Genomic DNA, 24,258 nt, shown 5'->3' on the forward strand with positions numbered 1-24,258 from the left:
AATAATATGTATAGGCAGAAATCCGTATATCTAGAATTATGACACAACTAATTTTCTCAGCTAAAAGTGTGTGTATTGAATTACATGCCCTAACATGAGCCCCCTGATAACAGAGGAAGTAAGTGTGTTTACAAACTGAAAAATGACTGTTTAAGGTTGTATCGCTTTTATCACATCAGCAGTTATCACAGCAGCAAAAGAGAGAGAAAGCTGAGAGAAAGGAGTAACAAAACAGATGCCTAAAAAAAATAAGAGAAAGAAATAAAGGGGCAGGGAGGAGGGAGAGGGAAAATTCTGAACAAAAATAAATCATCTGCAGCAAGTCAATGGAATGCTGACAAACTTGTATTGAATGAGGATCTGGCACTTGACTTTTTAAAATTGACGTGGTGATAATGAAGTAGTACAATCTACTCCTCATAGTTTATAATAAAATCCTCTCCCACTGGATTAAAGCAAAGAAAAGCCCCTGACTGGATTCTGGTCATCATGCCAGAGGACAGTGATGAGCTATTTTAAGCAGTGTGAGTGAGGCAGAAGGTGCTGCTGTATATAAAGCTTATGGCTCTTGCCACTGTCCTTCACTGTATGCATGAGGAGGACAGCACCTGTAGAGGTAATGATAAACCACAAACCATGTTAAAACAGACTAGTTGAGCCCTCTAAATCTCACTGGTGTCTTTCAAGCAGATTTCCATTATATGCAGAGTTCATTGTAGATCAGATTGTGCCAGGTCCTTGCAATGAGGGAAGGCATAAAGTGCTTTCCTCATCTATTTCTTGCCTCAGCAAAGGGCCAGGTACAGAGCAGTACCTCTGTATAGAGAAGTAAAAAGGATGGCTTGCCCCTGGCGATATCAGGCCCAAAATGTCTATCCAAGATACTATTCAGCTGCAAACTCCCCTGGGTAGTTCAGGTGTGCAAGGGGCCAGTGCCACAAAGAAAGGCATAATTTGGCCCTACATAAGCATGACATGGATATGTACATGGAAGAAAAATATACATAAAAACCCTGTATTCTGTGTACTCATTTATGTATACATTTATGACATTTACAAAATGCTGTGTGCATTGTAGATTTGGGAATGTCGTAATTCTAGAAGTAATCAGTTACATGGAGCTGATCAGGTAGAAAAACAGTTGTGAGTCAGCATTTGCAAATCTGCCTTTAATTTCCCTCACCCGACCATTCTTCTGCATGAAATGTAAATTGCACGATTTCCACTTCTACGGTAGCTGTCTGTAGATTTGAAGTCCACATCCCTCAGAGCTGAGGTGGGCTGCTGTGATTTTGCATTAGCAGGGGACTGGTAATCAGCATTTCTCCATCTCTGGCATTTGAAAACCAGCCTAACTGAGCTTACCTCAGTCCTTGTCTGTTATTTATTTATTTAGGCCAAGGTTCTGCTTTCTGTTCCATTCTGACAAGAGCTGTTTGATTTTTTACTTTCATTACATCACTGGAGGTCAATTTGGATAAAACAAAAGGGAGCTACCATGTCCATTAGGTGCATTTTTTTGCAGAGACTCTGCAAGCATGATTATCGCAGTCTTTCAGAAAAGAGATAGAATGACAGATTTTCCTAGAAGCCATCGTGAGCAGAGATTACCATACAAAGCTGGGGGCTATTTACATCTGACTGTAAGAATAAATTTTTAACCGGTTAGTGCTAAACTGTGCTGACACCAATGAACAGTAAAGCAGCGCTTATGCAAAATGATTTCAGTGTCGATATTAAGTGGGAACAAGTGCTATCATGGCATGCATTGCTTTGATCTGGGACAGTATCAGATTATTTTATTTCAGTGGTGCCATCTGAAGAGAAGCGTGCTGTATGTTGTTCTCGGATGGACTCCCCTCACTAGCCTGCTCAGTGTAATTCAGAAATCTAGTCATGGCACATGTCAGCGATAGATCAGCTGGAGCAGATTTAACTTATTAGCCAAGCAACTCCATCTGGTGGGAGGGCTTCCTGGGTATGCATCCTTTCATCTTGAACAGAGGGCTGAAAGAAGCAAAACTGCTAGCTGGCTCGATAGGGATTTTCATCTTGACCAGTTGTAGGCATTCTGCTAAATTTGTCTCAACTGCAATTTTTGATGCTTTCTTTAACCAATAATAAGTGGAGTTGTGAAAGGATGTTCCACATCTTCCTTTTAAAGTATCAACAGAAGCTACTTTAGCAATAAGATAACAAACTAAATGGACACTTGGTCTGTTACAACATGTTTAATTCCACTAACATTAATAATCCCCTCTAATAGGCTCATGGCTTGAGCTAGAGACCTTAATCTTGCTCTCCTCACTCCACTCTAATTCTAACTAACAATCAAGGAATCGCCATCCTTCCCTGTTACCAGGCTGCAGATTGTGTCAACAGGAATTAGGCATGCACCTGTGATACCACCTGCTGGAACCTCTAATTCTTTCAGTCACATAACCATTCTGGGTCTTTTTATAGCTCATTCCGTGCAGGAGGAGGAGGAGAAAGAGAGACTGCCACTAAAGCCAAAGCAACACCACTCATTGTCAGATGTTATCTACATCATGTTGAATGAATCTGATCTGGGCATTAAGTTGTTTTTTGTTCACTCTGGCTACAGTCACTACAGAATTTCTCAACAATTCCAATCACAACACTTTTTATTTCCTTTGGTGCTGACTTAATAACGATCTGTAACACTTGTCCCCTCATTGTGGCTCCTGAGGTGGCGGTGAACTAAAAACCTGTGCATTGGCATATATCAGAACTTTCAGAAGGAAAATGTATACTCTGCTTTTATTTATTTGTTTTTAAACACTGCAACAAGTCTGCAATTTGAAAATGGAAACTCCTTGTCCAGTGCATAGAATCCAGAAAGAATAAGATCCTGCTTGCAACAGCTGGATATACAATTTTCAGCTGCATCAGAAATGTGACTTGCCAGTCCCAGGGAACCAGCACCCCTAAAACTGTTTTTGATCTGTTTTATCTTTCCTCTTTCACCATTCCTCATACAATAGGCCCTGATAGAATTGTGCCAATGGAGAATCATTCACTCCTGATACCTCTTTCCCTCTGCTACAATTTGATAGGCCATTTTGAAGAGCAGTACTGAAATTCTAAAATGAGAATCATTCAAAGGCAGGAGGCAATGCTGAGCACCCTGGAACTTCACAAAATCAGCTTGGTAGTCCTAAAAGCCAAACCATGTGAGCTGGTGGATCAACAGTTGGTGATTTGTTAGCCCAGTGAAGAACTTTGCAAGCTTATTGATTCTTTTCTCAGAGAGAGTGGAAGGTGGAGGTAGAGGGATGATGACCTGGAGTCCCTTTACAGGGATTTTGTGTTAATGGAAGAGCATATTTTCAACCAGATGCAGAGAGTGGGCGGGTGGGGGGAACCTGTGTTGCTTTAAGATACAGAAAAAAAAGTGCCTCATCATGCAAAATATTGGACATTGTCCCCCTGCCCCACAATTATTTAACAGAACTGGCTTTAAAGGCAAGAAGAAAACATGCCTGGCAGCAGCAATTATTCTTTGCTGTCGTGTTAAGCCTTTGCTACCAAATGTTTACCTTCTACTAGAACTCTTTGTTTAAACATTACTGTAGGTTGGAGGTACTACTCAGATGACTGTAGTCAGAAGGTGTTCAATGATGCTGCTTTAAAGTATAACTCTGAATGATAGAAGATGACATAATATACCTCAAACCTTCATAAAAATGCAATTTGATTTAACTCAGTTTTAAGGACTTTCACCCAGTCGTGACACAGGCTATGGCATTATATACTAAGAGAAGGGCTGTCGAGTAATAATAAAAGTGCACGATGAATCACACTGTGAAACAATAATATTTAAATATTGTAGATGTTTTCTACATTTTCAAACATATGGATTTCAATTACAACATGGAATAAAAAGCATACAATGCTCCCTTTACATTTGTTTTTGATTACGAAGTATTTACACTCTAAAAATGAAATAGTATTTTTCAATTCACCTAATACAAGTACCCTCATGTGATCTCTTTGTCATGAAAGTTGACCTTAGAAATGTAAAAATATGTACAAAAAACAATTTAAAAAAACACAGTCTAAACTTTTAGAGCCTGCAAGTCCCCTCACTCCTCCACCTTGCTCAGTCAATTGCTCAGGCAAACACTTTTGTTTACATTTGCAGGAGATAATGCTGCCTGCTTCTTGGTTATAATGTCCCGTGCAAGTGAGTGCAGGCATTCCTCTGGCACTGTTCTAGCTGGTGTTGCAAGATATTTACATGCCATATATGCTAAAGATTTGTATGTGCCTTCATACTTCAGCCATCATTCCAGGGGACATATGTCCATGCTGATGACAGGTTCTGCTCAATAACAATCCAAACTGGTGAGGACCAACACATGTTCACTTTCATTATCTGACTCAGATGCCACTAAGCAGGTTGATCTTCCTTTCGGTGCATCAGGAACTGTAGTTTCCACGTAAAATTTGACTCTTCTAAAACTTCTAAAAGAATGCCAACTCCTTGGCCTTCTCAGTTTTTGGAAGGTACTTAAGATTCTTAAGTGTTTGGTTGAGTGCTGTAGCTATCTCTGGAAATTTCACCTTACTACCGTGTATGTGTGTTTTACCAAATCTGCAGCACCAGTGTTAGTAAAATGGACAACATGTCCATGGTCAATATCCAAGACAGCTATAATATGTGGCAGAATGGGGTAAAAGAGCAAAGAATGTACAATTCCTCCTCAAAGAGTTCAGTCACAAATTTAATTCGTGCATTTCGTCTTTGAATGACCATCAAAAGCGTCGCGTCCCCTATAGGTATGGAATCCGAGCAAAGGCCTAGAAAAATACTGACCGTTGATGAAGAAAGTAGTGCCCAACTTACATCATTGTGGATCAGGGAACCACACAGTCAAGTGAGAGAAACCACGTGCTGCAGAGAATGACAAAGCATGAGTACATGGAATAGAGATGGCGATGAAATGGAACAAGAGCAGCAGAGGAGAGGGGGTCCAGAAGGTGATCAAAGCTGTCCTGTCTCATTCTCATGTGAAACAATATCCCTCACCAGCACAGGAAGATGTTTAAGCCATTTTGAACCCATTCATTTAACTTTCAACAATACAACTTCAGTCTTGAGGAAGCTTGGAAAGCTAAATGGAGTTCACGAGAAGTCAGAAATAAACACCTCACAAAAGACCCAATGTAGAAGATCCGTGGCTTTGACCTCCCATATAGCTCATGGGCATCCCTGACACACACCTGCACAAATCATAGCAGATTCTTGCTGACTTTCCAGAACAGACCATGGAACATATAACAGCTCCATGCCTGATTCAGAGAAATGGAGGCACGACAACAACACACTCTGACATGTCAGATGCCATTATTTGGCCTAACAATCTAAATGTAGAATTACAGTTCTTGCCCTAAATTTTCATCAACCACATGAAGAGGAAGATGTGACTCATCCCATGCCTAGAACCAAGAATGACACTGTAAAACAAAGAACGAGGGTGAAAAGGAACGCACTCTACTATCTTCCTCCCCTGGGAAAGAACAGTAATACAAATAAGAACTGCTTCAGTCTGTATCACAATACCAAGACTTCAGGGAGATTTGGAATTACCAGCAATAAAAGAGGAAAAGAAAACACTTATAACAATATTTCTGTGGCACGGTAGTGTGTTTAGGTGCTTTTTTAAATTTAGTAACACCTTCTGAGGAAGTGAACGTGTATAGGTGGAAGGGTATATCAGACTGTTAATTTTACTAAGAAGTTAGTGTTTATAGCAATGTTCCTACAGGATGTCTCCTGCAGATGTAAAGGTCCAAAAATTTATTAGATTGGTATAAACTCCTATACATCATGTCACAAAGTAACATTTTTTCTGTGCATACGTGTAAAGCTTGTGGGATTGAGTGCAAGTAAAAGCTGTCAATAGATAGAAGTGCAACATTTGCAAATAATAAGTACAACTTTTGCAGAGAATACTATGCTGCTACATATACTGCATGATGCATAACCCCATCCAAAGGGCGTTGCTTGCAACAAGCATAGGACCTGATCTTGCAAACACTTCACATGTTTTAAGTAGCTCTACTGTGTTGCAATAAGTAAAGCTAAGCATGTGAGTAAACAGTCTCTTCTCCTGCTAACATAGTGGTCTTCTGGTTTCAACTGATCTGTAAAAATATGTGATTTAGTCATTTTTCAACAGAAAAGTAAGGCATTAATGTTTAGGGATCAGATGTATTGACAAGGGACTGATGATGTATTGTAATGTCTAGGGATATGCTGTTAAATTATTTTAGCATCATAAAAGATCAGGAACAGCATATTTAGGGATGTTGGAAAGGTATAAGGATCTCCTTATTCTCCTTTTCAGGATCCTTCATTCCTCAGCCTCACCCTTTATCTCTGATCTTGTCTCTTATTGCTATCATGTTCCCTACTCCCTTCTGTTTTTCCCCCAATACCACCAGTCTGGACTCAACCTCCTTTGTTACCTGCTTCTACTCCCAGTTCATCTGTTTTTCATGCTGCCACCTCTACACGGAATTTTCACCAAGCCATCCTGGTCTCTTTAGTCAGAGTCCTCCTGAAAAATTCACTTCGGCCACATTGCCTATGAGGGAATATTAAAAAAAAAAAAAAAAAAAAAAAAAACACACACACACATACAAACCCTTATGTGATGGTACCTCCAAGATCTGCACATAGCACTTCTGGGCTACGTCTACACGTGCAGCCAACATCGAAATAGCTTATTTCGATGTTGCAACATCGAAATAGTCTATTTCGATGAATAACGTCTACACGTCCTCCAGGGCCAGCAACGTCGATGTTCAACTTCGACGTTGCTCAGCCCAACATCGAAATAGGCGCAGCGAGGGAATGTCTACACGTCAAAGTAGCACACATCGAAATAGGGATGCCAGGCACAGCTGCAGACAGGGTCACAGGGCGGACTCAACAGCAAGCTGCTCCCTTAAAGGGCCCCTCCCAGACACAGTTGCACTAAACAACGCAAGATACACAGAGCTGACAACTGGTTGCAGACCCTGTGCCTGCAGCATAGATCCCCAGCTGCCGCAGAAGCAGCCAGAAGCCCTGGGCTAAGGGCTGCTGCCCACGGTGACCATAGAGCCCCGCAGGGGCTGGAGAGAGAGCATCTCTCAACCCCCCAGCTGATGGCCGCCATGGAGGACCCAGCAATTTCGACGTTGCGGGACGCGGATCGTCTACACGATCCCTACTTCGATGTTGAACGTCGAAGTAGGGCGCTATTCCTATCTCCTCATGAGGTTAGCGACTTCGACGTCTCGCCGCCTAACGTCGAAGTTAACTTCGAAATAGCGACGGGTGCTATTTTGAAGTTGGTGCCGCTACTTCGAAGTAGCGTGCACGTGTAGACGCAGCTCTGAATGCATAACTAATAGACTGTTGCCCATTGTCCTGCCTCTCACTTTCCCCCCCCTTTTTTTTTTTTTTTGCTTATCATTCCCACATTTGTGATTGGTCATGACTGGGGAGCACATGCTTAAGTCCATCCCAATTTAGAATAGTAGTGAAGTATGTGCTTAGCATCAAACATGAGTTATAGTTCTGTCGACTAAAGTTAATTACAGGCTCCAGTGCTTTACAGGACAGGGTACTTTTGTGTAGGGCTGCCTTAAATAGTAAGCAGCATGGGTATGAACCATAAATTTATTTATTTCCATGATACAACTAGCAAATACCTGGGCACCTGAAACATAACAATTACATGGCTTGTCTTCACTAGTTCCCTACTTCGAAGGGAGGATGGTAAGTAGGGTGTCTGGAGATTATTAATGAAGTGCTGCAGCTACACACGAGCCAGCACTTTGAAGTTTAACAATTCAAAATTGCCACGGGGGAGAATTAGCTTAATGAAGTGCTGCATAAGCACTAGGCTAGTGTGGACAAGCCCACAATGTAATTAATAGTGCAGAAGATGGACATGAATGGAGCTGAGACAACTTATAGCATCTGAAGATCTGTCCCTAAATGTTTACCTCAAGTCTTTTTCTAGGCATGCAACCTTGTTAATTTATGAGAGAAAGTTTACAAAGCTCCATAGTCTTTAATAAAAGACATAGTTATTTAATTTTATACAATACAAAAGGTTTTTAAGGCATGATCTGACAGTGTCAGTGGTACACTTCCATTTTCTGCACATTGCTCAGGTATTTAAACTGAATCCTAGAAATTGTTACTATCCAACTAGCCAGTAACATCCAGCTCAGGGGAAGTGACCAGATATAAAGTGAAGCAAGCCAGTTGCAGGAAACAGATGAAATGCTAATCACAACAGTACTTTCCAAATAAATATTTGGGATAAACTACAAAACATAAGAACTGTAAACAATGTTGACTGTCTCAGGCTATGTCTACACTAGAGGGTTTTGTCAGCAAAGCAGCTGTTTTGCTGACAAACCTGCAGAGAGTGTCCAGATTCCCATGGCAATTTGTTGACCATAAGTTGACAATACCAGAGCAGACTAAGCAAGGCCAGAAATATCCACAATGTATGGAGAGCTACACAGAACAGTGTCCACACCAAGCTTAAACTGTACCAGAACTGTCTCATATCAACACTACTATACGGCAAAGAGTGTTGGTGGATGACAGAATGCAACCTTGCCAGGCTCTCATCCTTTCACACCACTAGCCTTCGCAAGATGCTTCAGCTATTTTGGCCAAAGACAATCTCCAACTACAACCTGCTTCTGCAATGCCACCAGGAAGACATGATCCCTATCATCACGAGAAGACACTAGAGACGGATAGGGCACATGATGAGAAGGGAGGCAGATGCCATTGCAAAGATAGCACTTCACTGGATGCCTGAAGGATGACAGAAACATGGGAGGCCCAAGACAAAATGGCAACGTACTGTTGAGGCAGACATGAGGAGAATGAACTACAACTGGGACGCTAGAGAAAATGGCCAAAGACAGAAGTGGAGGACCTTCATTGCTGCCCAGCGGGCGTAACAGGTTTTAACCAACTAAGTCGAGAGAACACAGTGCTTTTGTTGACAGCTGTATCCCGCTCCCCATGAGAAATAATCCCTCTGTCGATAGAGATCTGTCAACAGAAAGGGGTCTGGATGTTCCCAGGGGCCCTCTGTCAACAGACAGGGCTTCCAAGACATTGGGCAGCCCTGTCTGCAGTGCTTCTGGTTGGCCATTTTGCTGACAGAGCAGCCAGGCTCTTGTGATCTGTTTGGCAGCTTCAACATGATCTGTTTTCTTCTTCTGATCTTCTGACAGAACTTCTGTCAACAAATCCCTGTAATCTAGACATAGCCTCAGTCACAGGACATGTTTGTGCTGTTTATCTGCAAGAGGCAACCTAATTGGATGGCAAAGTTCTATATCCCTAATAAATATCTATTCTACTTGTGTGGCTTGGCATCCTAATGTTGAGATAGCTGAACATCAGAGGTGGTTAAACAAATTGCTGTGCCCCATCTCTGTCTTCAGCAAATTGCATTTCTGAAGAAAAACACTGAGGCAAGGAAATATCAGTTTTGCTCTATACAATGTGCTTTTTAATGGTTTTATTTTATTTTGCTGATCAAACTCAGAAGCCAACTATCAATTCTACTGAGGCCTTGTAAGTGAAGATTAAAGCATTCTAACATGCTTGTCTACAGGTGTGCCATAGTGAATTATGATCCTCGCATAATTCACAGAATGAAAAAGCTGCACCCAGAAACCAACTGTTAATCAGCACACTGGCACAGAAGATCAATCTTTGATTCGTATATTCACAAATCCTGTTTATTTGGCCACATTAGAGAACAATCTGGTGAGCTGGAATGGATTCTGAAAAATGATGGATGTAATTGTCAGAACTGCCAAGGTCAATGTATAATGTTCAAAAAAGAACTAACTCATTTCAAGCACCTTCCATTTATCATTCATGCAATTTGACCCCCAGTTCTCTTTGTAATAACATGCTATGAAGGAACAACTGCTGTGTTCATTCCTATATACTCCCGTGGACTTTTAAATACCATTCAGGTCACAGCCTTTGCTAAAGACTGAGGCCATTTGTATAAAATTTTTTCTCTAAATATGTTGAAACTATTATGTGAAACCTGGATTTAATAAAGAAAAAGTTGGCCTTCATATGTAGTTGTTGTGTTGCCATAAAGTATACATCTGAAAGGACCCCATTAAAATATTTTTGACCAAGTTCCACAACAAAAAAAAAAAGTTTCAACAACCTCTTGAAATCCTGAGAAAGAATTCTGTTTCCATATAGATACGTCCCACCATTGCTGATGCATTCTTGTTCTGACCCTGGTGCTGCAGAACATATGCCAGCCTCTCAGTAATGAGGGTTAGAGAGAAAACTGTCCACGGTGGCAAGTTTATTCTAGAGCTGCTTTCTATAGGCTTTCTTGCACAGTCCTTTCAATACCTGCCACTATCAAATACAGGGGACTGGGCCAGATGGATCTTGGGTATGATCCAGTTTGGCAAGTCCTATGTCACTAGGTTTGATTCTCTGAGTACTGGGCTTCCAGCCAGAGCTGGCTGAAAAATGGTTTAATTTTCTAACAGCAAAGACAAAAAGAACATTTGGGATGTGCATAAATTTTAAAAATATGCAGATTTTTTTTCTGATTCCAACCAAATTCATATAATTGGTTTTGATTTTCAACTACCAAAACCCAAGAATATTTTGTGTTTATGACAAAAACCTGTAACATTTTTGACCATCTCTACTTCTGGCACCTTTCACCAGGGACTCGTTTTTTTCCCCACCATCTCCTCTTACATAGGGCTTATAATTCATTTTGTAATGGACTACAAAGCCTAGATTCGTGAAATAAACAAGTACTGGATATTTTCTGTAAGGTCAGTGTAGTGACTGGACCTCAGAATTTCTGGGATTTTTGACCATTTCTTTCATAATTTCTGTGGAGCAACTTAAAATCATTCAGCCAGAGCCTCATCTTCTACAGACTTGCCTAGCTCCAGCTGAGAATATGGTCTGAGTAACCTGAACAGTTTGGAATCAGGTTCAGCCGAGCTCCTCAAAATTAATGGGAGTTTATTGTGAGCATCAGATGGACTGATTTTGGCCCAACGTTGGCCTCAATTCAGTAAAATATTTAAGCATATGCTCAGTTTTAAACATTTGCTTAAAGCCCCCTGTGTCGATGAGACAAACACATAGTTAACTCTTAAGTACATATTTAAGCATCATTTCAGATTAGGGATACTTTCCTGAATTGGAGCCTTAGTCCTCTGAAATTAAGGCACCATGTAATAAATTATTTCTTGTCATTTTTGAAGCTGCATCCTCCTAAAGCATCATATGTTTAATATTTCAAAGTGCATGGGCAAATGAAATGTTGTTTCCTTAATAAAGGATAAATCATTTCATTTCTCCTACTCAAGCTGATGACATTTTACACCATGTATATGTAATACAGCATACCACCAGTTTATGGAAGTGCTTCCCTTCATATTTAAAGTTGAAGGCGGCACAGTATGGCAAAATTTGAAGGTGGGAAACTGTGACATCATAATGAGTGGCAGCAAAAAGGTGTAAAAGGAAGCGATCGTGTCTGAAATGGCACAAGATGGTTTTAAAATGTCTTTTGTTAACATTTACACCTTTGAGCTCAGGTGTGATCTTGGTAATCGAGCTTTTCCCATTTGTGAAGAAGCGCTTTGTTCAAAAAGTATCTTTAAAAGTAAGAAATACAAAGAAAAAATATTTTTCGGAGATCTAGAATAGAGAGAATACAGAGATAAATTATTTATGCAATAACTTCAGCATACATGAGTATCTCACATGTGGAAAAAATGGATTAAAGCCTTCAGTTTACTAGAAGGGTCAGAGATGCAGTGCTGGATGAAATTTAAGAAGTGTTACACATTTTACCCACAAAACTCTTACTTTTCATCTGCAAGTAAATATGAGTAGTAAGTCTACAGGCTTAATGAGAAAGACATTAGCTGCCATTGGATGCTGAAACTGGTCTCCCTGACACACGCACACCAGATTTAAATAAATGAATTATCTCCAGCAGAAGTCACACTGAGAGGGCAGAGGACTGGACTCCATGACCTCTGAAAGTCCCTCCAATTCTATGAGAAAGCTATATCTCCATATTGTGAAAGAGCATGGAATAAAAGAGGCAAGATCATCTCATTGGAGGTGAGACTTGCTTCTGGCACATAATTAATGACTCAATTTTCCAACTTCATTATTAACTAATTCCATTAAAAGTTATTCCACAGAAATCTGGGTGAACAATATTATTTCAGTATATAATGGGACAGAAAATTCTTTAGATTTGCTGAATATTCTGTGGAATGTTTACTTCCCTCTCCACCTCCCCCCCGCCCCGAATATATAGCCTGTACAAATCAGTAATTTTTATTTCATTATAGATCTGGTCAAATCATGTTAGTATATGTTTTCTTATATTTGTTCAGAGGATTTTCTGATATTAATGATTGCTAGCTGATTAACTCCATCCCATGTAGATGAAAAAAATTTGATTAAGGTGGATTTAATTTTCATTGTTTGTGAACCAAGAAAATAAGTAGAAATTAATTATATTTCTGCTTACATCTCTCTCCAGCTCAACGTCAACTGATTCTGTGTGTATTACTGTAGGTTTCAGCAAAACAAACCAAAAGGATGAGTGTCTGAATAGAAAATGGAAGAATAAAGTCAGCTTTGAAGTCTACCTGTACATCTGCAGTGCAGTGTCAACTCTGAGCTCATTTTAAAATCAAAGAACGATCACACAAAATTCCAAGCAATCAGACACAGATTGCTACATGGAGACTTCACAACAAGTTCTCTCTTTGTAGCGAGGCAAAGTAAAAACCCTGATGTTTTGAGATGAACAGTACAAGCAAATTAGTCATCTCTAGTATACAATTATTGTATGCAACAGAGTGAAAAACATCACTTTAGAAACTTGTAAAAATGTGTACTTCTTTTCTTGGACTTCTAATATAAAAAGCTTGTGATTTTTATGACACTATGACTATCAATTTTAAATCTTAACAGATACGTTGTTAACATTATTAATATCACCAGGATAATCAATACTACTTTATTCAGCTGTTCTCCAAGCATCAGAATAATAATGAATCCACTCACATTCTAAATTACAGCCCCTCTTATCCTTAGGGCCAGCATTCCTATTTTGCCTTATACATTTTTAGTTTCCTGGCTTTATGAGAGTATGGGTGTTTTAAAAGAGTTGAAAGGTTTAATACATAATTACACAAAGTACAGATTGATTATGGAGACTTCAGTTAAATATATTAAGCTGTGTCAATTCATGAGAAAAGATGAACTCTAGCTACTTTTAACCTGTTTGTGAAAATGTCTGGGGCAGTAGGCTTCAAAGAGAGAGAAAAATGACTTAAATAGGTTGCATATGACAACACACATGAATAGAGACAGTGAAAGAGAAATCAGATTTGTTTGAGTCCCTATTTGTTTATTTTCACACTGCCAAATTTTCATATCTACTATGGCCAATCTGTTAAGGGGGAAAAAAATCACTGTTATGTAACCCTCTATACAATACTTCATTAACAACATCCTGCTCAATGCAGGACAAAACAAAGCTGCTGTCAATATTCATTTTAATTAACCCAATAGTATTAGCTGCTTATGACTTCACTCTCCTCAGTCCCACTGGGCAACCTGAAAGGCAATTTTCACTATTACTTAGCTCCTGTGGTGTAATCCAGGAGAGGCTGTCAGCTTGCCATGGTTGGTGACCTTTGACCCAATCACTTTCTTCCTTTTAACATTAGTACTTTTGCACATTTAATGAACTTTGTACATGGTTAAAAAAGATGTCAGCACAGAGAAACGATAGGCCCTGCTGTGAAAGGCTCCATTGTTTCTATAGGTCTAACTGACCTTTCACATCACAGAAAATGAGGAAAAAAATCAATATGGTTACTTAGTCACCAATCCAATTCTATCTTGTACTATTAATATGCTAAACACATTGCTCTCAGAGCATTGACACCCTTACACCCCTATATGTACAAAAATGACTTCTCATTAATAACCATTATATTAATCACTGTTGCCCACAACTGGAATCTCACTGCGAAATCCCCTGGTAGAAATTGCTATAATCGTTCAAACTACAGGAACGAATATTTTTTCAGCATAATTACTGCTGTCTTCTTATTGAAAAATATTCCTTTAGATGGCAGCTTTTACTTGCGTACATTGAGTTGATTAATTTTTAATTTCTAGCATTTATATGACATTGCACAAGTAAAGATCTTTGATAATTTAAATGGTGAGATGAGCAATTATTAAAATAACTTGCAGCCATTCACATATTCACTTAGTTACTGGTGATGCCATACATCATTACTTCCTGATTAAAATAAAAGTTGGGAAATTGTAAATGCTGATGTGATCACAACTATATTTGTGTGCTTGTCACTAATGAAATGTGCTAGTGTAAAAATACGTCTACTAAAAATAGGTTAAAGGAGACTGTCTTATCTTGTAATTCCTTACTGTGACTCCGTTCCACCATGGAGCAGGGAGGGAGAAGTCAGCTCTACCATGACTGTCAATCAAGCAAGAGGTAACAAATAGGAACATTTTTGGAGCCATTCAGAGTCCTCTCCCATCTAGGAGCCAGAAAGTGTTTGTCTGTGGAATATAAACAAGCACTCTATGGCCGCATCTACACTACAGTGATCTTTCTGAAGACAGCAATGAAGGGTCCTGTGGCACCTTATAGACTAACAGAAAAGTTTTGAGCATGAGCTTTCGTGAGCACAGACTCACTTCATCAGATCCAGCATCTGATGAAGTGAGTCTGTGATCACGAAAGCTCATGTCAAAACTTTTCTGTTAGTCTATAAGGTGCCACAGGACCCTTCGTTGCTGTTACAGATCCAGACTAACACGGCTACCCCTCCGATACTTTCTGAAGACAATCTTCCAGAAGAGAACATCCAGAAGATCATCTTTTGAAAGATCGCATCCACACATAAAAAGAGGCATTTAAGGGGTATCTGATCTTTTAAAACAGTGTATCCATATAGCCATGGGCACTCTTTCGAAAGAGCAGGCCAGGAAATGCAGTGATTGGGGTTGCATGACCAGAAAGCCCTTTTGGGAGTGACTGGCATGTGCTGCCTTAAAGGGCCACCCCGCCCCCTGCAACAGCCTTTCCCTGCACATGCTTCTGAGGTCGGAGGAACTGTTTACAGAAAAACCGAGCCTGTGCACAGTTATGACCCTTGCTTGAGAGAGCCATGGACCCACAGCAGCTGTGGACCGACAGGATCACCCTAGCTCACCTGCTGGCCATCCTCCGCCTCCTGTGGTACATGCCCTACAGTGGGGGTGTGCTGCACCCTCCCACCAGGGCCATCTAGCATGAGTGGACCCACCCCATGAGCTTCCAGTGGTGGAACTGGGTGGTTCTGGCTGAGAGGGACAAAGTGCTCTGACTGCAGAACTTCCAAATGAAGGCGAACACCTTCATGGAGCTCTGCAGCTGGTTTGCCCCCATCCTCCAATGCCAGTACATCTAGATGTGGCCAGCCCTGTCCGTGGAGAAACACGTGGCCATCACCAATTGGAAATTTACCATGCCGGACAGCTACTGCTCCATCAGGCAGCAGTTTGGGGGTGGCAAATCCACCATCAGGGCTGTCATCCTTGAGGTAAGGTACACTCCGCTTGCTGGCCTGGCCTACAACTCTGCCCTGTATCACAGAATGGAGACTGGGACCTACATCTCCCAGTGGGAGCGCACTGTTGGGGACATTGCCATGCCCCCTGCATGGTAAGCAACAGGGCCTACTCCCTGCAGCCCTGGCTTATGCGGCCATACACAGTCCACCTCACCCCCTCTCAGGGGCTCTTTATTGGCCAGCTTACATGTGCATGCTACCCTGTCAAGCGTGCCTTCAGACGCTTGAAGACGAGATTTAGGTGCCTCCTCATGTGCCTCAATGTGGGTGTGGAGAACATCCCCCAGGGTTGTGGGGGCCTGTTGTGCCCTCCACAACCTGGTCATGGCCAAGGAGGAGATCTTCCTTCAGAGCTGGATAGCTGAGGCTGGCCCTGGTTATGAGCAACCTGCCATGGATCCCAACCACCAGGTCAATCTCAATAGGGCCTGCATCCAAGAAGCTTTTGCTTCTGAGCCACAGTGACTCATCCAGGCATCCCCCACAGGCCCCTTCCACCCATCCATCCCTCACCATTTCCCTCCCCAATAACAGGGGACACAGGGGTGGTGCAAACAAACTTTATTTTAGCTATAAACAAAGCTTTACTTTACTAATAATAAACACCAGGAACTTTGGAGAAATGAAACTGACATCAACTATTTACAATCCTGAGGGGGTTGTAACTGTATATATTGGTTAGGTCTTGGAAGGGGGCAGATCTCAACAGAGATGGGTGCTGTGACTGGGGACATTATTCTGGGGGGACATTATTCTGTGAGCCCCTCCTGTGGTGGGAGCCCCTCCTGCCTTGTGTGCGGGTCTCCACCAGGGCATGGATGGGGCCAGGACCATGGGAAGGTAGGGCTTGGGGGGTGGGGCAGCGAGCTCAGCCTCGGTCATGGGGGGCTACCTTGGTGGGTTGCACCTTTGCCAGGATCCATGCCACGAGGCACCAGCGGGTGACAGGTGTAAGGTTGGGTGGCAGCTGAGCAGCAAGGGCCTCAGGTGCATCTGCGGCAGGGAGTAGGAGACTGGGCCAGCACCTCAGCGAGAGCCGTGTGCACATTGCAGAGCATTCCCACGACCTCCTCCCACATGTCCGGGCTCCAGGCTATGTCACCCTCATCCAGTGCCAGCCGCCGCTCCGCCAAGGTGTTCTAGTGGCAGCTGTGTAGGCAGCAGCCTCATCCTCCCATCTCTGGCAACATGCCCTCAGGCTGTGGGCCCGCCTGGATGCTGGTAGTGGTCCAGTCCTCTCAGCCCTCGCTCCCAGACTCAGTGGCCCGAAGGGATGGATGGGATTTGCCAGCCCTGGAGGTGTGCTGGGACCCAGCCCTTGGATGGAACAGCTGTAGGGCACAGAAGGGGAGAGCTAGAGAGAGGGCATGTCAGTCCCTCATCCCGACCCTGGTTGCCGTGCCCCATGCCCCCGTGGGCAGCTGCCCCCACCCCTGAGCCAAGGGACAGACATGTCCCTGGGATGTTCCTGTAGACATGGCCTCCATGATGCCTTGGAGATGGTGCTAGTTGTTGTGGGGACCCTGTTGATGTAGCTTGGACCTACCTGGGGCCCTCTGCACACATGTGCAGCTCACGGTGTTATCCACAGGGTGGATGATAGGTGTTACCTGTGGCTGTGCATGTGTGCCCAGGCTGCCTTGGGTCAGGGCAGGGGTGGGCACACCCCCACTGTAGGGTATGCGATGCACCTCACGCTTACTGGAGAGTCCCTTGAAAAAGTTGGGGGATGCCCAGCTCAAGGTGGTGCAGATGGGGGAGGCTGAGGGCACCTCAATGATAGGGACCCATCCGAAGGACTTGTCCCCCAGATGGGACCTCCAGCTCTGATGATGGCACCAGCACGCTGCCCTCTATGGATGGTTCGGGCGGCTTCCCATCTGGACCCAGCTCCCATGCTGGTATAGCAGGACTCTCCGGCGGCTGCTGTGTCCTGGAGGCTCTGAGGTGGGGAGCTGTCTTCCACAGTGAGGAGCCTGTGGGGCTCCCACTAGTATGGGCAGGTAGCAAGGGCCTGTCTGGCGCTGTCCTGGGCCTACTTATACCCTTGCCTCAGTTCTTTCATCTTGCACAGGACCTGATCAGTGGTCAGGGCAGGGAGAGCGCAGGCAGCCAAGCTGCTGGACAGGCAGGCATATGTAGGGGCATTCCAACAGTGGCCTGTGTGTCCCAGAGGACCTCCTCATCTTGCCAGAGCCCCAGGAGGTCCTGGAGCTCTGGTTTGCTGTAGGAAGAGGCCCTTCATTTTGGGCCCTGGGTGGGCTCCTGGGACCCCATGGGAGGCTCTGGGCTTGCCATGGTGGCTCTGGGAACTGCAGGGGTGGCTGGGGAATGTGTCACAGCAGCATATGTGCTCACTGCCTGCATGCTCTCAGCTTCCTGCCTCAGAGTTTTTAGGTCCTTGCAGCTCTGAGAGCAGCTGAAGGAAGAATTATGGAATTATTGTCATGTTAAGCAGTGCAAGAACTAGAATGCTCATGGTTTTTGGGTCTCTTAGATGTCATATCCCAAAATATGGGAGCCTTGAACACCTCTTAATGACCCCAGAGCACAGCTTCTTCTGCCTTGGTGTCTACAAACTCTTAAAAATTCTACCCTGTTAACATAACAGAGAAATTGTATCCGCAATGCTGCCCATCAAAAATTTAGGATTTTTCCTGAATTACTCATAGTCAAAGTAATAAAAAAAACCCTTATGCAAATAACACTTCTTCACACATTTAAAATTTAGATTAGATTATTGCTAATAAGTGTACTGTAGGGAACCATTTCTTCATTGGCCCTGGATTAGATGAATTAGTAAGTCTTTTCCATCACTTATAGCTACAATTCTAACCATGTAGGGAATAAAACAAAACAGCAGCCATGTAGCATTTTAAGACTAACAAAATTATTTATTGGGTGACGAGCTTTCGTGGGACAGACCCATTTCTTCAGCTCTATAGAATTTCCAGTTGAGACCCAGATATATAGTACAGAGGTCCAAAAATGTTGCCATAAAAATGGACAAATCAAATACATGAACTGAAGGAGGTGGGTGAGGGGTGGGAGATTTTAAGTGTCTTGCTTGAGATCACTACAAACATCCTTCCTTTGATGTTCATAATAATCTCAGGCAAGACACTTAAAATCTCCCACCCCTCACCCACCTCCTTCAGTTCATGTATTTGATTTGTCCATTTTTATGGCAACATTTTTGGACCTCTGTACTATATATCTGGGTCTCAACTGGAAATTCTATAGAGCTGAAGAAATGGGTCTGTCCCACGAAAGCTCGTCACCCAATAAATAATTTTGTTAGTCTTTAAAATGCTACATGGCTGCTGTTTTGTCTTGCTAGACTACAGACTAACACAGCTACCTCTGTTACTATTCAACACATATGGAATGTTTAGGAAATTTTTAAATCATTCTTATGCAATTTTGCTTAAGGGAAAGAGTTTGAGTAAAATTATAACATAATGGCTTAGTAATTACCTTCAACAAGAAATACCCTAGGCTTACAAATAGTTTCAACAAACCTTTCTATATTTCTTCAACTGTCAGTGAAAATAGCTGCCCCAGCTGCTGCTGCTGTTTCGTATGGTTGGTTTTAGGGTTTTTTTTCTTTTACTTCCCCTCACTATTACCATTTTTGTGTAGCATTTTAAAAAGATGCTAAACTGGTTTCACACCTTTCTGCAATAAGAAATGTATACTCAATATGGAAATAATAAGGGGGAAATTGAGTTTTGCCTTTGGGCAACCTCAAAAGATGAGAGAATATCTACATCAAGGAAATGACTGTGCTGTAAAAAAGGTGGTTCTACTCTGAAAACTAACTTAAGTAAGAGAGCTCCATTTTACATAATACATCTGCTCCTTTGGTCTGTATCCAAGACCCATCGGCTTACTTTTCTGACCAAAATAAATTTACTAGATTTTACTCCTGTTACCCACAGTTATAGATTTCCAGCAAAGCAAGCCAGATTCTGACTGTGCATCATCGATGACACTGTTTGCTATAATTTCTTGTTTAGCAGTAGCCAAAGATCCCAGTCAAGATGAGAGCCTCATTGTGACTGGCAAAGTAAAAAACATATAGGACACGGTTTTATTCTGACTCCAGAATCTATGACAAATGATAGATACATCAGCCAGAATGAGCACAATCTGATTGTTTATAGGACTGTCAGAGAAAAAAAAAGGCTTACACACAGAGGGTGCGTCTACACTTGCATTCCTCTTTCAAAATATATGCAAATGAGGGAAATAAAAATGCAAATGAGGTGCATATTTGCATATTTCAAAAGAGCTACTTTCAAAAGAAGAAAGCCAGTGTAGATGCTGCTCTTTCAAAAGTAAGCCCCATCTTCAAAAGAATCCTTCTTCCCCTGATTTAATGGAAAGAAGGATTCTTTTGAAGATGGGGGTTACTTTCAAAAGAGCAGCATCTACACTGACTTTCTTCTTTCAAAAGTAGCTCTTTTGAAATAGGAATATGCAAATGAGGTGCCAAATATGCACCTCATTTGCATTTTTGATTTCCCTCATTTTGCATACCTCTTTCAAAAGAGGAATGCAAGTGCAGATGCACCCAGAGGCCATTTCTACACAGGTAATACACGGTCCGAAATATGCTAATGAGGCATGGATGCAAATTCCCTGCGCCTCATCAGCTTTTAAACGGCATTTTGGAGTCCGGAAAACCTCCATGTTTTGAGCCCTAAAACTAACCTTCCTTTGACTTTAATGTACAAATTGTTTATGACACTACAGGTTGCACTGCCCTGGTCTGGCATGGTTGGGACCTGACAGGTCCCAAACATGAAAATTTGCCGGACCAGGGAAGGTTCTCTGCCACCTGCCCCCAAGCCACCTCCACCATGGTTACTTTCCTACCTGCCGCTTGGCCAGTGCCCTAGTCTCCACTGCTGCCACAATACTGCCAGACACTAGGGATGTGATTCCAGCTCTGCATGGCTGCCTCTGGCTGTGAAGGGCGGCTGGGGGATATCAGCCCTGGCCTGCTCCCACCCCCGCAGGGCTGCTGGGCAGGTGCAGTTTCTCCTGCGGCTGCCTACCCCTTATGGTGCTGAGGCCAGCTGCAGCCCCCCAGGACTGCCAGAGGACATAGACTGTACCCTCCTGCCTGGTTCTCTAGTCAAGTAACATCCCTGGTCCTCTCATAAGAGGGATGTTGCCAGATCAGAGAGTGCCCATTTTAGGAGGTACAACCTGCATCAGCTAACACCATTACCTGCCTTTTACTGATACCAAAATCTTATTATAAACACTCTTATCTTACCTGTTCTAACATTCAAAATTCTTTGCTCTTTGGAACAGCATCATTTTATTTTAAAAGAGAAACTTTATTTTTGGAATGTTGGATCTTTTTATGACCCAGTTCAATATGGTTCCTTAGAAGATTAGCTTTATTAGTATGCAAAGGATAACATCCTGAAAGAAGAACAGACAGCATGAACAGCTACCGTGTCAATTAAATCTTTGCATTTATTATCCCCATGTCCTCTTTCTGCCCCTTTCTTCCTTGGTGGTATTCTGTTATTTCCTTAAATAAGACCAGCAGCAAAGTAGGGTGGGGGAGAAAGTGTTACTATAGGCAATATCTTAGTACAGTGGCAGGAAGACACTTTTTTGTACTGTAATATCTGAAACTGCGGGCCTTGGAACTTTGAATTCCACTATTTACACAGATGTTCAAGAAGGCAGCTTGTAACCATCTACCTCTGCCCTTGTGGTCACCTTTGCCTCCGAGCAGTCTTTGGGAGGTACATTAATAACATTTGTATTAGATACCCATTTCTAAGATACAATGTTTTTATTTCACATTGCCTGTGTGGAATGTAACTTAATATATATTCTTAATGCAGAGAGATATTTATTTAGTATTTTATGATTAGTTTAAACGTAGAGAAAAAAAAATTTTTAAGCAGGCTAATATCAATAGCCTATACAGTAAGAGACAAAGCAAAATAGAGAGTTATTATGCTGCTTTAAAGAGTGGCATATGCAAAAAAGTTAAAAACTAATCTGGAAGGCATAATATAAACAAACTCGCTACTACAAAAAAGGAAATAAAGAGACCTAATCTTTAAAGCTCATTCTTTGAAATTAAAGGAAAATATTTTCAGGAGAGAAAGATTGAATAAAAACCTAACTGAACCATATTGTGCATAAATTACATAAAATGTATCACAATCACCTGACAATATGATTAAATTCAAAGTCCTTTTCATTGTCTCTCTCAAAGAATGATGAAAGTAAGATAATCAGAACATCCCGAAGAAAGAACAGGAACACTGAGAAAGGGTATTAACAGGTGTTGTGCGACATTTCCTTTGATTTTTTTTTTTTGCCTTTTAATTCCATTCTCTTATTTTCTAGAATATAGAATAAAATTGGAAGAGAGCTTATTCCATAGGCCCTTCCTGCCTCTTTAATCTTCAGCCTTGCTCTCTCAGAGGCGGCAGGTGCCCATATCCTGCTGGTAGGCCGAGTGCTAGTCTCCCACTGGGATTTTTACTCAGCCAGGTGTCATGCTCGCCATGCTGAGTGATAAACACTCAGTAGAACCTGTCAGAGGAATATTTGCATTGTGGTTTTTCCTTTGGACTCAAGAAGGTGTTATAAGATGTCATTGAAGAGCTTACAATAATGAGTAAGCGTTTTCTCTATTTTGCATCTCTTGGCCTAACTTAGTGGTATGGGCCTCCTGCAGGTATGCCTAATAACTCCAGCTCTAGTGCCTATATCTTTGCACACCTTTTTACCATGAAGGAAGCATTGTCTTTGATTGTCCATAAGCCCTAATCCTCTCTCAGCATGATACTTGTTAGCATAATTACAGAGAAGAAACCAAAAGATACAACGTGTGTGTTTCTTTTTCAATGATGTGGGCTATTTGGATGAAAGGACCACTGTATTTATTGTACTAATTTAGTATTTTACAGGGTTCTTCCATGGAGGAAAAATATCAACAACTTCCACCTTTTAGTTTTCCTCTTTTATATTACATCAAAAATACCACCCACAGCAACTCAAAAGATGATAGTCACCCCATTGACTGAGTTAAAAGAGATGCCTTGCTAGCATTAACATTAGAGAGTTTTATTGAATTAAATATGATCAGAACTTGCACTTCCAAACTCACTCAACTTCCTAGTTGCTTAGTAGAAACTGTAGTACTGATCATGAAAAAGAAAAAAGTTATGGGGATTTAAGCCCCTTCTTTCAAAAAGAAAAGAAAACTTTAGAAAGATTTCTTAGAGCACTGGAGGCCAAAAAATAAACAGAAGCTAAATTAGCCCTAAAACAACCCTTTCACAGTCCTTTTCTTCTTGACCACCTAATCGCTCTGGTCATGAAATTATTATTTCTCAAGCAGAAAAGAGACTGGAACATGCCTAACTCTGGAAAACTCTCCACTGCATAGCCAAATGTGCACCATTTTGTATTTTGCTCTCAGGAAGAACAGACGATGCTGAGATGTTAAACCGGAAACATCCCATAGATTGATTGTCTAGCTACACCTACACAAGAAGCCTCTGTTGACAGACGTCACTGTCAGAAGGGATTTCCCAGCAAAATTTCTGTTGACAGATCACGTCTAAACACAAAAGCAGAGCAAAAGAGTAATCATCTCTGTCGACAGAGAGCAGCCAGACTGCCTGCCCCTGTCTTGACAGAACAGCTGACTGGAAGGTCTGCAAAACAGGGCTTCTCAGTGAACTGGAAGCCCTGTCTGTTGACAAATGGGTCCCGGAACATCTGTATGGCTGTTTTATTGACAGAACACTGTTGAGAGAGAACAGGGAGAAGTATGATGCTGACAGTGGATGTGCTGTGTTTTGTTGACAAATGGTGGACAAAGCACATTTTGCATGTAGACATCCTGCAGTTTTTCCCAATAAAAGCCCAGCTGTGCCGTGAAAAGCCTGTCGTGTAGATGTAGCCTACATGTTTCCTGCAAGGGAATATGGGGCTGACCCAGATGTTACGTAACACACATTTTGTTGCTTTTCAAGACACCCCCACCTTACAACACTGAAGCACACAAGCAAAAATAAAATGTCTGCCCACTCCCTAGTCTTTGATCTAATTTATTGATTCGAAGAAGGGCTTTTGAAAACTGGGGGGGGGTCCTTTCAGAAGGTCCCATCTTCACGGGCGGCACGCGATTCAAAAAGCCACACCTTCGAATCGCCATGGCACTGCATATTCACTGCAGTGCCTCATTAGCATCTTTCGAATCTGCTCATTAACATGCCCCTTTTGAAAGGAAGGGGCACGTGTAGCCCCAGCCTTAGTCTTTAAAGTGCTACTGGACTGCTTTTTTGTTTTGATAGTGTATAGATTAGCATGGCTTTCTCTCTGTTACTATAGATAATTTACTTATACATTTTTATACTATGTAAAAAGTCATATGTTTCTATTATATTCCTAGCACATCTGCTGTCATGCCATAAGCATTAATATAGCATTGTGTACCCTCATTTGATATAATCCTGT

Source organism: Carettochelys insculpta, chromosome 10, assembly GCF_033958435.1.
Source record: "Carettochelys insculpta isolate YL-2023 chromosome 10, ASM3395843v1, whole genome shotgun sequence".
Lineage (NCBI taxonomy): Eukaryota > Metazoa > Chordata > Testudines > Carettochelyidae > Carettochelys > Carettochelys insculpta.